We start from the raw sequence: 15002 nt of genomic DNA, 5'->3' as shown, positions 1-15002 counted from the left end.
GGTGGTTTGAAAACTTTTCAGTGTCATCCTTACTGAAGCCAAAATGTGTCCAAATAACGAAGACTGCATTTTTCTTTGGTACAAGCTGCTCTTGTTGCTCAGTTGTCTCAGTGTTTAAGCTCTCCATGCTCGACATGTTGGCGAAATAACGTAACGGAGCGGGGTCATGTGACTCCACACGCGGTAATGTTATTAAACGGAAAGTAATTGAAATAATCGACCTGGGAAAAATTAATCGATTATAGGTTCTAATTGTCGATTTCGATTACTTTTCGATTAATCGCCCAGCCCTAGGTTTAAACCAGATGCTTCTTCAGTTATCTTACTTAGTTTAAGTTTTAACAAAACAACACATTTATTTATTTATAGTTATATTTAAACTTGTGGAACATCCAGAAAACAAGTTCCGCTTATCACTTTGTTATAGCAGCTATAAACAGTCCTTCCCCTATAGGACTCTCATTTCCTCACTCTTGAGGTTAATACGACACGAGCCACAGCTTGTCTTGTTGCTGATAAACTCCAAAGCACAAAACCCTCTGTCCTAAAGACTCTTTCTGTAATTGGAAACTCAAACCTCCTTTGAGTGTATGAACAGAAACCTTTGATTTGCCTGGCAGCTGGAACTTCTGTCACAGCTGCAATTATAGAAAAAATAATCAACACCTTCTGACAGATTCGGAAATTCAACAGCGTCTTGGTATATTTTAGCTGTACAACACTTATAAAAGTGACTGAAGACTGAAACCCACACACTCGCATTAAACGAGGCTTATGTCAGTTTCCATACATACCTAGTGTAAAGCAGTACTGAAGTTTGTCTCACTTAAAAAACCTTGTCATCACCTGACAAGTGTTCTTCACGCCCCAGCTCCTCACTTGCCTCATGTGTTCATTTTTCTAAATAAAAAAATGTTAGCTTGCAGCAAAAGAATGTGTTAACAAGCTTCGAGAGCGCAGGAGTAAACTGTGAAGTTCCTGCAACTCTCACTTCCTGCCAGCACAAATGTCCTTAGTCGTGCTCTGGGCTGTAAATAAAAATGCTCTGTTGACTGTGACTAATTCAGTAATGACTTTTCATTTTAGTGGACACAAACACACACGCAAAATCTTTTCCAAGGATGAATAAATCAGGATCCCAGGTACAGGAATAAGCAGATTTTACAATTGGATTGCATTGTTTGTTTGTTTTTAATCTATAATTGCATGGTGGCTCACCAATCACAAAAGAAAAGACACTTTAAAAAAAAAATCCTTTTTTGTACATGTTTAAACACTTCCTGGGTGTTGCTACCTGAATTAATGCATCCGAGCTCCACCACCTGCTGCACTACACAAATAGGCCGAAAAGATCTAGCTGATGGAGCAATTTTTTTTTAAGTTGGTGAATGAATTAAATACAGATAGGATGCAGCATTGTACTTAACTAATACCACTCTTATTTCATGGTTAAACACTTTGAAATTATATAAAGACACTAACCAGACTCACTGATGTCTTTAATAGGTTATGTGAGGAAACCAAAACCTAGAACCAAAAACTGAAGGGGCCTTTAAAAAAAGCATAAAATATATGACTGGCCAGCACGAAGAGCTTTCACTTTCACAGTGAGCTAGCTAATAAAATCCCTGATTTGTCTAACAATTATCTAGCAACCTTAATTACTAACAGAATCAACAGACCTTAAGCATGGTCTCGCATCCTCCATAAGGTCACAATGAGACACTTACTTTTTTTTTCCTTTTTTTCCCTCTCCAGCAATTCTTAAGACACGCCACCCACTCAACCTTGCAATGAGCCAATTCAGCGCTGATGGATGTTAAACCAATATACAATGCTAATGGCTGCACTATTAAACGAAATGCAAAATGCATTACAAACCTTCCAGCTATTGTCTTTATAAACGTCTCATAATGAAACCCAAGGTATCCTCAAAAGATTTGTCTTTGCTAAACCACTGAGCCTGGAAAAATAATACTGGCCCTCTGTTAATAACGGTGCTCAATGCTGCTGCACTTCTCACTGAACTTGACCTCCAAGTCACATGCGGCACAGAAGGTTACACGCCTGGTGGTGTGGAGGAGGGGAACTGCTGAGCTTTGTAAGTTCTTAAAGAAACGGATCTGTAATGTACAAATGTGTTTTGTAAAAAAAAAAAAAAAAAAAAAAAAAAAACTCTTACAAATAAAATGTATTACGTCTAAAAGCCAGCAACACTGGTTGCATTTTGAAATAACATTTTCGGATAATACTTTAATACAATGGACCAAACTGAGAACTAATGACAGCCCTCATTGTACTAAGGGAACTACAACTAGCCTGCTGGAAATGTAACCATATCACCAGAAAATTTACAAATCTTTAAAGATGTGGATTATTTTCAGTTTTTTTTTTCCAAATACGCATCATGACTCTTTTGTGTGGCAATTCAGGTATAGACAAACTGACTCCAAAATCTGTTAATAATAATAATAATTATTATTATTTGAACGTTAGTACTGGAGGTGATTGAAATTTTGCCAGTCGGGTAGGTGACGATAATGCATTAATGGGCAATGAAAAAAAAAGAAGAAGAATAAAGGCCCCCGAGTGCCGCAGTGGTAAAGTGCTCGCCCTATCATCCAGAGATCGCTGGTTCGAACCCCGGGTGATGCTGTTTACCTCTCAAAGCCGGAGGCACAGAGAGAGCTGATTGGCCGAGCTCTCTCAAGGGGGAGGGATGAGAGGTACTTGCGCTCCCACATTAAATTACGACTCTACAGCCAATCAGGGGCGTCTGTGAGCTCGCGCACGCGAAAGGAGTGGCTAGCACTTTCCTCCGAGTGTATTACTCCGCCCCTAATGGTGTGTGAGCAAGCAGTTCGAAAAGATGCGGTCAGCTGACTTCATGCGGTTCGGAGGAAACACGTGATAGTCTTAGGCCCTCCCGGCTGAGTGGTAGTAGTAGCCTTAATGTGGGGGCCCCCTAGTGATGAAAAATCACTAGAATTCAAAAAAATTAAAATAAAAAAAGAAATAAAATAAAAAAAGAAGAAAAAAAAGAAGCGGTACTCTTGCAAACACAGGAAATGTATAGTAAGTGGTTTGTATTTTCTGCAAAAACTGCAATATACTTTTAAAGAATTGGTAAATTTTAAAGAATAACATTTGAATGTTTGCCCACATTGTTCAAAAAGTGTAAATCAATTCGGGAATCAGAAAGTGATTCAATTAATTAAATTGGTAAATAAAAGATTAATTAAAGACTACAGCCCTAACTATGACATTATTGTATGAAAATCACTAAAATTACTTTTTACTACTTTAAAAAAAAAAAAACAGGACATTTCATTGCTGGGAGCCGTAACTGGATCACATTTAATCCTGACTCGGGTTAACTGACTACAGTCTGTTTTGAAACTGACAGACATGCGTGAAAGTAAAAAAATTAATAAGTGGTCTTGATTGTAATGCTAACTTACTGCTCATTAAAATATTATGAACAAACCAATCATGAACAGACCATAAATCAACCATAGACCAACGAGTTGAAATCTTTTGATGGTTGATCCATTTAATTGACTTACAAACCGCTTTTCTAAGGTCATATAAACCGTTTATTTTTTCCATACAGCTAATGATTTTCCCCTCATGAGTTTCTGTTAAAACTATTTAAAAGTGACCGTGCACACTGATGCATGACAGCAAAGTAAACAGTGTTTTTAATCCTGTTCTAATTATCATTAAAATCCAAGTTCTGCTAGTTTGAGCCAACAACTGAGTGTCTAGTTTAAGCTATAATGTACAAATAAATGTTTTTTTTTTCCTAAATGGCATTTTACAGTAAACTTATAAGAACTAAATACTTGTCTAAAAAAAATGAATGTTAATTAACAAAACATTTTACACTGACCCCTACATAAGCGCATCCTTCAACAGGAAAACAAATACGACTCGGAACGAAAGCACAATTTATGAGGTTACTAATGTAAAATTAACAAAAAGTGGTAAGGCTTCCAGAGGTTGGCAGCTAATACTGGAGTTTTTAAAACACCTACAAAATTGTCAGTATTTTTAGAATCATATGTTGATTGGCTTATCTACTATTTTCTCTTTTTTGCTTAATACCTTATAACACTTTACTATGATGTTAAAATGAAGATCTCCCACACACAATCGGTGGACTAACAGATCTGTCACTGTCTAAAACCTAAATCCCATAAAGAGGAAAAATTATTCTGACTTATTAAGAAACCTGGTCTACACTTTCTGTGTTGTTCATTAGCATTGCCTATCACATTACAGTTGTAGGAAACCAGAGGACACCTAAGAGTCTCTTTGTTATTGTATGGAACAATAGAGCTGAAACATACCCAGGGGTCTCAGTGTGCAATGCCTGATGGCTGATCAGTGAAATTTTATCACAGGAACTACTATGGAGAAGTTGTGGAGTACTATGGTAAGAAGATGAGCTGCTGCATTTTAAATGAGATGAAGCAACAACAGACTGACAGGTTTGCTGGCATTGGTCCGAATCAGTGTGGAAAAACAAGTAGATTTTATGATAACTTTAATGATAACGATGTGCTACAGTAAATACGTATAACTATATGGCTTTACCATAATGCTGAATTTATATTTCTTGTCTAAAATAAACCATATTATGGCCAATATAAAAAGGAGCAAGAACACTTTCACACTTGCACAACATTTTAAGCCAAGATCATAACCGTAGCATCTTAATGGTTTGAATGAAAGAACATTATAATACAAAGGTCAGAGGCATTTAATTATTAAATTTTGCATTATTTCCACCAAAATACCCCTCACTGAAGACTGCTATAGGATATTAATAACTTCAATATAGATGCCTCAGAAAATAAAAATAAAAAAACTTGCTCCATGCTGTCCATCTTGGATTATGTCTGAGCTGCTAAACAACATAAGATAAAAGAAGCTTGCTTCACAAATTTATCATCACTACAAATGGAGTACAATTAAGTTTTTAAGTTGCTAGGGTATGAAATAAATCAAACATGTGCTGTAAATGGAAGATGATCAAAAGGTGATTGGATGTTGCGCAATGCAAAGTAAAGACTTTTATTTTAATCATCACATCATCCAATTTTAAATTCTGTTAAATTTGTTCTAACATACTTGAAATGTCTGCCTTTTGTTGTATATGAGGACTACTATGTTTTTTGCTGTTCCAATCACAAAATGAGTCTCGCCATGTTTCAGGTCTTGTGCATCAGAAGTGTTAATAATAATAATAAAACATCCAAATATGATCAAGTGAGAGGAACTGTGCGTGTGTTGCAAGAAGAAACAGATGAGGTGAGGTGATAATTTGACGCCTGGGAAAGCTCACACTGCCAGTGGGCTATGAGGACACTCGCCTTGACGATCGTTTGTTTTTGCCTTTTTTTTTCCCCAAATTTAACAATGGCTCACAGTTTGTGTCTTGCTAGAAATTGGTGGCAGAGCAGACATTAAACCCTCAGGCCCATTTTAATTTGGCTGAATTACTGACCATGCAAAAACAACAGTTTAAACTAAACAATTAAAAAGAAAAGGGGTGTTATTTTAGTATTAATGTTGATCAGAAATCGCCCCAGAACTACCAAGAGGTGCGCAGAGATGAAAGGAAATCAGCCACAATGACTTTGACGAGAGCCGTCCAAAACGAACCTTTGCTGTGGTTTACGGCTCACAGTGGTTGTTATGGTTTCCCCTGGCAAATAGGATGATTGAAGTGATTACAACTTGTGTCCAGTGTAAGCATCAAACCCCTAGGGAAACCTCTGATGCACATTGAAAATCTTCAGCTGGAACAATAGCGACAGGACTCACTGGCCGAGTAGAATCCATGAAATTAAGCACAGAGCTCAAAGTGACTGACGACAGCCTAAATGTTTCACGGTCACTATGTGATGTCACAACTTGGCATAGCAAAAAAAGATCTCTGTGAAAGACTGATGCATTCCCAAAACCTCAGACGACTAGCTGGACCCAAACCAACTTTGGCAGCCTAAAAAACAGTAAGTCTTTGATGCTACAAAAGCACAAAACGGTTCCGGATTAGGCTGTGAAAGGGCCTATAAGTAAAGTTTGCATTTAAAGCATCACTTACATGATGGCAACATTTATAACACCAAAGCCCACAAATTACAATGAAAGACGCAAATCTTGTTTAAAAGAACAAGACCAAAATGAAGTTGAATCTAAAGACAGAGGTCAAAAATTCTGTAAGGGTTTTTATTGCTATTGCTTTATTGTAAACACCTCTAGCCCTTTTTGTTAATAATTCAGTCTGAAACAATATTTTACACTTTATAAAAAGTTAAAGTAACAAAAACATAGGACTGAGTAATGGGTTATTAACTAGAACTGTAAATCATAGAACTTTCTAACTGTTGGTTAATTGTCGGTTTGTCATGTAGCAATATTTAGAAGTTTTGAAGTATTTAAAATATTTCATAAACACTGGAATGCTGTGCAAATTGTGTTGTTGATTGTTTAAACACCACAACTCGTACAAAGTCAAATATTTTTTTCTCCGGTCCAGTAGATAGGAGTGCAAATTCTTGTTAAAAAAAAAAAAAAAATTCATACTATAGTTTTATTCTTTTGTATGAACTATGGCTGCTCGATGAAAGAATGACTAAGGAAAAAGAAAAAAAAGAGGGGATGGGGACATATTGCAATTTAAAATATGATATTTAAGCTTGTGTACTCAAACATTTTTCTCAAAGCATTCTCTTCTTAAGAGGATGTTCGTCAATATTTACCCCCTCAAAAGTATTAAAATAAAAAATTAATATTTAAACTATTGACCAACTGTGCATAACCTTCTGACACTATTTTTTTGTTGTTTTTGGATTAAACAGTTACACAGGCTCTTACATGTGATTTAAAAAAAATTTATGTGATTTTTTTATTATGCAGCATTATTATACACCATTGTTTTATTTCAAAATATACAAAATTAAATACTTTAATAAAAAAAAAGTACTTTGTTGTGTGATTTTGCAAATGCATCACATTCAAACAATGTGCTTCCACATAAGAGATGACGACATCCTCTGTGGATCGAGTAATGACTATGGACTTGTAGCTTTTATTATAAATTTATATAGGGTGAACAGCTTCCACTGGTGACACAGGAGTATTCACCCAGTGCAAAAAGAGACCAAAAAAAATAAAGAATTCTTTTTACATGTCATATTTGACTGTAAAGGCTTGATCATGCTTCATCCAGCTGCTGTACACAAAGTCTTGGTAAAACATACTTGGTTTCTCTGCAATTACATAATATTGTTTACTAAAGCCATTCAGACACTATTTCCATAAGGATTTACATCAACTGACAATGAACTGGTCAGCTGTAATTAATCTTTAAATCCCATCCTCAACAGGCAACTCCATATACCCTGCAAGGATTTTAAACTATGCTATGACCTTCCTGGACCAGCAGCCAACTGCTGCACTGTAGCTGGAGAATATCAGAGCAGGAAGAGAACAAGATTAAGAACCGCTGCTCAAACAAAATGCAGGACAACAGTGCCTCTGACTCCCTTAAACATTAATCTTCACCAACAGACACACATGCAAAAGTACATAAATGCTTAGATAGTACAAGATAATGCTTGCTCTGGGGAATAATGAAACGAAGTGTACAAACCATTTTATTAAACAGGTAAGCATATAAAAATAAAACGATATATAATAATAATTCCCACAATTAGATGAGCATGACCGACTGATTGGTTCCACCATTAGGGCACAAAGCAAAAGTATGACGCTAAAATAATGCCACAATCCGCAATGCATAGAATACACACTGCATGGATCAAAAGTCATGTGAGTGACATAACACATCACCCACATTTGGCTCAATCATCTGCAAACACATGACTGCGGATGAAAACACACTGGAAAAGGTTGAGCCATCTAAATAACTTTTTACATCACGTCTAATTTTAAAATGGGTAAAACATTATTTAATTGCACTCAGAACATGGATTCAGCCATTCCCTCTCTCTCTCTCAAACACAGACCGGTCTCTGAATAGCCCTGCCCTGCACACACATTGGCTGTGCATGAAGGGCTAACAAACATTCGATATTTTTGCTGTTGAATGATTGGTTTGATAAACATGTAGAACAACAGCGATCAGTTTTGTGACAGAGCAGATAGACTGTAAGCAGGCTGGCTTAATCCGGTGTTCATGAAAGGATAACAGAAACCTGGCTCTTTAAATATGTAATTAGCAGGCAAAGCTTATGTTAGATTACAGCTGGATTGTCATGGTTACCACTTCATGCAAAATAAAAAAAATTTAATTGGTTAAATTCTGCAATCTGCAATTCATTGATTAAAAAAAATTTAGATAAAAAGTACAATCATCTTTCAGCATGTTAAATTTTTTATTTTAAAATCAGAATGCTTGTATAGCAATTGTATATGCAATTATATTATTCTTAAAAAAGACATTTTATAACATAAGCTGCTGTGTTTTTTATAAATGGTTCACACATGATAATTTATACATATCCATGTATAAATCACAGAGCTGTGGATGTCTGCATTGTTCACAATAAAATAAAATAAAAATTTAACTACATACTACATACACCTCATTTGCGTGCACACACACTACCTGATTTAACCTTTATTCCAAGTGATTGTTGTTGAACTTGTTCAGAAGCTGTGCTTTGAGCCTTGGTAAGCAAATGGCCATAACTTGTCTGCAGGCGATACCTGTGCTAGAACTTTATACCTTACAACATACAACCCACAGAAGTGTTGATTTTCACTCAATTCGTTTTAGACGTTTTCTGCATTATAACTTTCAATGTTTAAAACTCTGCCTTGATTAATTTTGAGTAGATGACAGACTACTTAATTTTGGGAGATGACGGAAAAGGGTGATTGCTTTTACCTGAGGAAAAAAGCAGCTTAGGTTGTTTTAGCTTTTTGTTTTAAAAAAATATGGGTGATGGAACAAACACATTCCAGAGATAACCTAAATAGGTGCCTCTAAAATTATAATGGTTCAAACAGGGCAAAATACATAAATGAAGACATTGTGAAGCATTATAACTCTTTAAGATTAGTGATAAGAGTCAGTAACCATTGATCCATAACCGATAATCAATCATCAGTTTGAGCAAACCAACCGATGATGAATTAATAGTCAGTAATTACAACAAAATGCTATTATTTGTGTCAAATACAAATCTAAGTTAAGGTGGTGTGCACAACCAAATGTTACAGACTGTTAAGTTTGTCACAAAGAATGCAAGTACAGTCCAAGTAATCAGGGCCAAATTCCACAACCATCTTTTCGTGTGCATTCCAAAGATTAGCTGAGGCTCACGAAACTTCTGTAGTCCCACTAAGCATAATTGTTAGTATCTTTCAAATTGATAGTCATACACAACCGAGTTGTGAGCATGTGCAATTTTCTGCACTTTACCCACACGTGTTTCCACTACACAGCCATTGAAAAATTTTCGTTCAACAATATGTTTAAAGAAATTTTTAAATAATTACAATCGATCACAATTTTTTTAACTGATTGCTTGAAATGAACAGGAAATCAACCGGTCAACAATAAAATTAATAATCATTACATAAATATTTAATAAACACAAATATATATCTTTGCAAACAACTTTAGGAAAACTATGCATTTATTTCACATAAGTAACTTTTACCGAGAATAAAAGTGATGAGTGGTGCAAATAATTTTGAAAATGACTGCAACTTAAAATCTATGATTGTTTAATTAATGGAAATGCAGCAGTCCCTCCTTATGGCAGTCAAATTTGGGGCATTTTAGTACGCGTTTGTTTTTCACTATACTTAATAATATCCTTGATCAAGCAATAGGGTTGGGTATTGTTTGGATTTTTATGATACTAGTGGCAAATTGATACTTTTAAAACAGTACCAATGCCTGAATCAATATTTGAAAAAAAATGCTGGATAATATTAATGAACGACTTTTTATTGAAAGAAATATTTAAAAAACGAAATATGATTAAATGTGTGCATAAACATAACCAAATACAAAACACAACTAATTCACATCACCTAAACCAACTACAATAATTTAACACCAATACCAGCAGAGTAGTTGGTATTCTTGGTATGCTACAAACCAGCTTCAAATTTTAGCAATTCTTTTACAGAAATATGGACTTATATCTGTAAAAATAACACCTCTCCTGATTTTGCCAGGGTTGGTCATCCTGTGTGTCCTCAGATTAGGTTTAATACGTTTCCACTAGGGCTGCACGATATATTGAAAAATTATTGTTATCGTGATAATGGTATACGCGATATGTGTATCGCAATTAGAGTTGTGATAAATGCTTGGCACATAAATGAAATTTCATTTGTTTGTCCAAATTTGACCAATCAGATGGGCCCTTACTATCTTTAGCAAACCAGAAACCAGAATATCTGCTAAGGGGTTTTAAGTCATTCATAGTATTTTGAAGTCTAAATATTTGCAACCTTCTTGACATATAGTTTATTTTTAGCCTGAATTAGATTTAATTAGATCAGACGAATATCTATTACCTGTTTATTTTATTATCATCATTTCATATATAAATGATTTTTTAAAAAATAGCCAATAATAATAATAAAAAATGCATTTCTCTAGGGAAATGTTATAGTGGAAGAAATATCGTTATCGCAATATTCAACAATATTGCATATCACATATTTTCCTAATATCGTGGGGCCCTAGTTTCCACCTTTACAAGCAATTTTTGAAAGATATGTGTTGCATGTCACAGTGTCGGAATCCTTTGGTGTGAAATACAGCCACATTTTAGAAAGTTTTAGACATTTTTAAACTTTAATCATTTTAATTTAAATGTGTTTAGCTTAGCGACCTAATGCTACCAGCTAACGTTAGAGAAAGTGTAATTACTGTGTGCACTCTGTGCACACACGAGATTCACGCGGATGGTAAAACACAATCATTAAGAGATCATCAAAAAAATTGCAGCTGATAAAATAAGTTGGTGGGTTTTTTGGTTGGATGCGTATTGTTTGTGCAGCAGTGAACGTCGCACAAGCACTCTGATGCACGTAAAACAACTGATCTGAAACCATCTGAGCGAGATGGTCGTGGTCCAATTGCACTTGAGTGGTTTGATTGCAGTGAATTAATCATTCCAGCTGCAAGAAGTGAAGCAAACATGATGTGTGTTTTGGGTTGTGGGTGTCGTGATGCACAAACCGAGCCAAAAAGCTGAACTGAAGTGCTGTGTAAATCTGATATGTCCTGGAGATTTGCACCAATAAACAAAAAGAGAAAATAAGATGGACAAAACAATTAAATCAGTCGGTTCGATAATTATCTAGTAATTTATCAGTAGCCCTCTTACTTTGGTGATTTTTTTTAACCATTTTAATTTGTCAATTTTCCTTAGCCAGCAATTTTGGGGTCTTGTTTCATTTAATTACAAACTGTGAGAAAAAAAAACAACCAATAAAATTTGCAAAAAGTATAACATCTCACAGTTTCAGTCTCACAAATCAGATTAAAACAAATCAGGTTTTTTTGTTGCTTCCAATCCAATTGGTTAGTTACAATAAGATATTGCATTTTTTCACAGAACTAGGGTACTCTACAGCGTCACAGCTTTAGAGGTGCTAGTTAGATGATATCATCATCATTAAATTCCAAAATTTAATTCAAACATTTTGCACACACCGCTTTTTGGACTTCTAAATCACACTATAGCAAGGTCTATCATAAACCATCATATGCACTGGCTTTCAGACACATAACCATAGCATTGCTGTCCAAACAACTATCCACTTTGGCCTAAGAAATTAATATGATAGTTCAAATTCAGTCTCAACAATATCTTAAACAAAAAAAAGGAAAACAGCACATTGATGGTTTGCTCTTTCTGGGTCCTGGTATATATTTATTACCAGAATTTGCCAAAATACTGTATATAATATGTTCAATCATAAATTTTCACTATTGGTTCGTGGTGTGTTTCTAATAACATCAAACAAGAAACTAGGGTAATGGGTGTCAACTGTTTGTCGCCAGGGACTCTTAAAAAATACATTTCAAATAATATTTTATGCCGCCTTAGATCTTTCTATTCATGGACGACCATTTAAAACACATTAATTCTGAGTTGACATTAGTGCTTGAACCCCTAAGCAGATTGTGATTCTGGACCACTGTACCAAATTCAATTAATTGAACTTTTATATTATAGCAGCATAAAAAAAAAAAAAAAGAAATTGTCGATTTACAGAAAGACACAACTTTCGATATAAATTGAGAAACGCATGCGTTATTATTCATTAAATTGTTCCTAATGAACAAGCCAGAACAACACGAGTCCACTTCCGTGTTCAATACTGTTGGCTTTCATATCTGATTCAATCCATGCTCAAGAGAACCTTTTCAAGAAAACTTGAACCATGCTGGTATGCTTATGGTTACAATTATCAAGCTGAACCAGACTTACAGTCAAGTTTACTCAGAAACTAATGTGAAAACCGCAGACACTCCAAGCTATGCTTTACAGACCCCTGAGGGCCCTGGACCCCATACTAGGAGAACATCATAAGCTCTATGATACATAATTGCCTTGGAAAGAAAAATAGCCTTATAAACAAATACCCAAATAGATCATTTACATTATCTAACCTAGCTTAAAAACTACATCATGACTTTCAGTAGTCAGGAAAAAAGAACCTGGGTCTAGGTTTAGCTCCGGAAAATGCAAACACATTGTGAAATTGCAAACAACCATCTGTCCGCTTTATCTGTCTGCACTGCAACCTTAAGGCCTTTGAGAAACGGGGTCAACCTCATAGCACTGGGAAGTAAGCAAAACAAGTTCATCAGCATGAAAAAAGTCAAGTCCACTAGAGCACTGTCTGACTGCTGAGAGAGGGAAAAAAGCCACCATCCCATCCTCCATGTCTTGCATCAATCTGTCAAGCACTGGTTACATAACTGTGCCACTCTGTCCTAGTGAGCAGAGCAAGGCAATTAAAAACAAACCCCTACAGAAACATTTGCAACGCTGCAGTGATGAATCCTGACCCATGATCGCTATCATTTTATCTCAACCCAGTTGTGTGTAACATTTGAAAAGTGTAAAGTTCAAAGTGTACTGTGAAAGGAAGAGATGTAATCTCAGTGGCGGTGCAGGATTCTATGACCTTTCGGGGTAATTCATCTTCGTGCACCAGATTTGAGAAATCGCACCTAGGCACTTTGAGAAACTACATTTGGTGGTGGGAAAAAAAAATAGAAAAAAAAAAATCCAGTGACAAAACAGACTGGTGTCAGAGTTCCCCACCCCCACAGATTATCTCCTCAGACACAAAGTACTAACCAAACAGAAACGGTGTCAGAAATGTACAAGGAAACTACACAACACTTCACAAAATGACTTTCATGATCTTTTTACAAAAAAATGCTGTGTGGGTTAACCTCTCATAACACTCCTGTCAGTGGTTTGACTAAGAGTTGCACTCCCATCCCCCTTCCACACACACACACACACACACACTCCAAACAGTTCACAGCTTCATTTCTATCATGTGGAAATTAATAATATTTTTTCATTGAACAATATGATATATTCAGAATTTATTACAAAATAAATACTGCTTAATAAAATAATTAAATTAATATTTATTAATCAATCATTAAAAAAAACTTGCTTACTGTTTGGTGACCTCTTAAGATATTCACTGTTCTAAAACTGTTTAGGCTAACTGGCTAGCTTGTTTAATATCCAGTTAAACATTAACTACTATTTAGTAAAATTCTTAACAAATATAAGAAACCAGAAAAAAGCGTAAAAACAAATTAACAATCATAATTGTAATAATTATTCACCTAAATTAACCAGATAAGCTGATATAGTCGTTTTAACTGTTAATTTTTGAAATACTAGTTAACGTCTCGTGCTTTACTGTATTTACATACACGCGCAGGCAAACAGCCTCGCGCGCGCACACACATTCACAACCACGCACAGTGTAGCGCGCGCGCGCATACACACACACAGGCACACAGCGCCCATCCCCCACCCAGTCATATAAGCTAAGCAAGAAATACCCATTTGCGGGGTAAAATAAAGATAATAAACCATTATAAATACAACATATGTGTTTGTAAGCGTTCTACACATGCTAACGGAACAATATAATCAATAAACGGAAGAAACACACACTTACTTTAATATCCCGGGCGACACAAGGGGAGCCTTCTGTGCTTGTGCTGCCTGTGTGGAATTTCCTCCTCCTCGGCTATTTTTTAAAACAGAGCGGCAACAAAGCGTTATAAGCCCGCTCTGAGGCGACGAGTCGCGAGTTAAATTCCCAAACAAGCGTCCGGTGCTGTTTGCAGCGGCGTAGACGAGGGTTAAACGCTTTAAAAATACATATTTAAGAGCGAATGAGGTGCATTTGTGGGGCTGTTTGCTAGTGGAGAAAGCCAAACGGTTCAGGACCAGCCAACGGCTTCAGACACTCAAACACAGAAGCGGTGACTTTCCAGGCGAAAATGGTGGGAGGCCTGGGCGGCTGGCGCTGCAGCTTTGTTCAAACTGAAGCGCAAACACACACACACCCGCACACATGCGCTTTCATCGCTCTTGATTACACAAGGCGAATATATGTCTTTGTTTTTTTTTTGTGTGTGTGAATCCAACATAAAATTGACCTTGTATGATGTTAATCTTTAGTTGATAACACTTAATTTAAGACTAATCTATAGATGGGTTAATGCTTCATTCAAGTAAATATTATACCTAAGCACTGTTGAATTCGCAAATATAAAAAAGCTAAATTTGATTGTTTTTCTTATTCTATGCTCTGACTAATTTGAATCACAATCTATTAATGTGCTTGTGATATTTTCATTTTGAATTTACAAGACAAATACTTGATGTACGTGACACGGTGGCGTAGTGGTTAGCACTGTCTCCTTGCACCTCCAGGGTTGAGGG

The 15002-nt window shown here is 35.8% G+C and overlaps 1 protein-coding gene across 3 annotated transcripts in view; it reads right to left on the bottom strand.

Annotated features, from left to right (window-relative positions):
• The window catches only part of tbl1xr1a (TBL1X/Y related 1a), a 70978-nt gene extending 56452 nt beyond the window's left edge, over positions 1-14526 (bottom strand). For all 3 annotated transcript variants that reach the window (XM_053512863.1, XM_053512864.1, XM_053512865.1), the window contains exon 1: positions 14230-14526. The gene's annotated coding sequence lies outside the window, so the exon portion shown is untranslated. The remainder of the gene's footprint in view (positions 1-14229) is intronic.
• Between the last annotated feature and the right edge of the window lie 476 nt (positions 14527-15002).

The sequence above is a fragment of the Clarias gariepinus genome, chromosome 15 (genome assembly GCF_024256425.1).
Source record: "Clarias gariepinus isolate MV-2021 ecotype Netherlands chromosome 15, CGAR_prim_01v2, whole genome shotgun sequence".
NCBI lineage: Eukaryota > Metazoa > Chordata > Actinopteri > Siluriformes > Clariidae > Clarias > Clarias gariepinus.
This window is presented reverse-complemented; position numbering and strand designations above follow the sequence as displayed.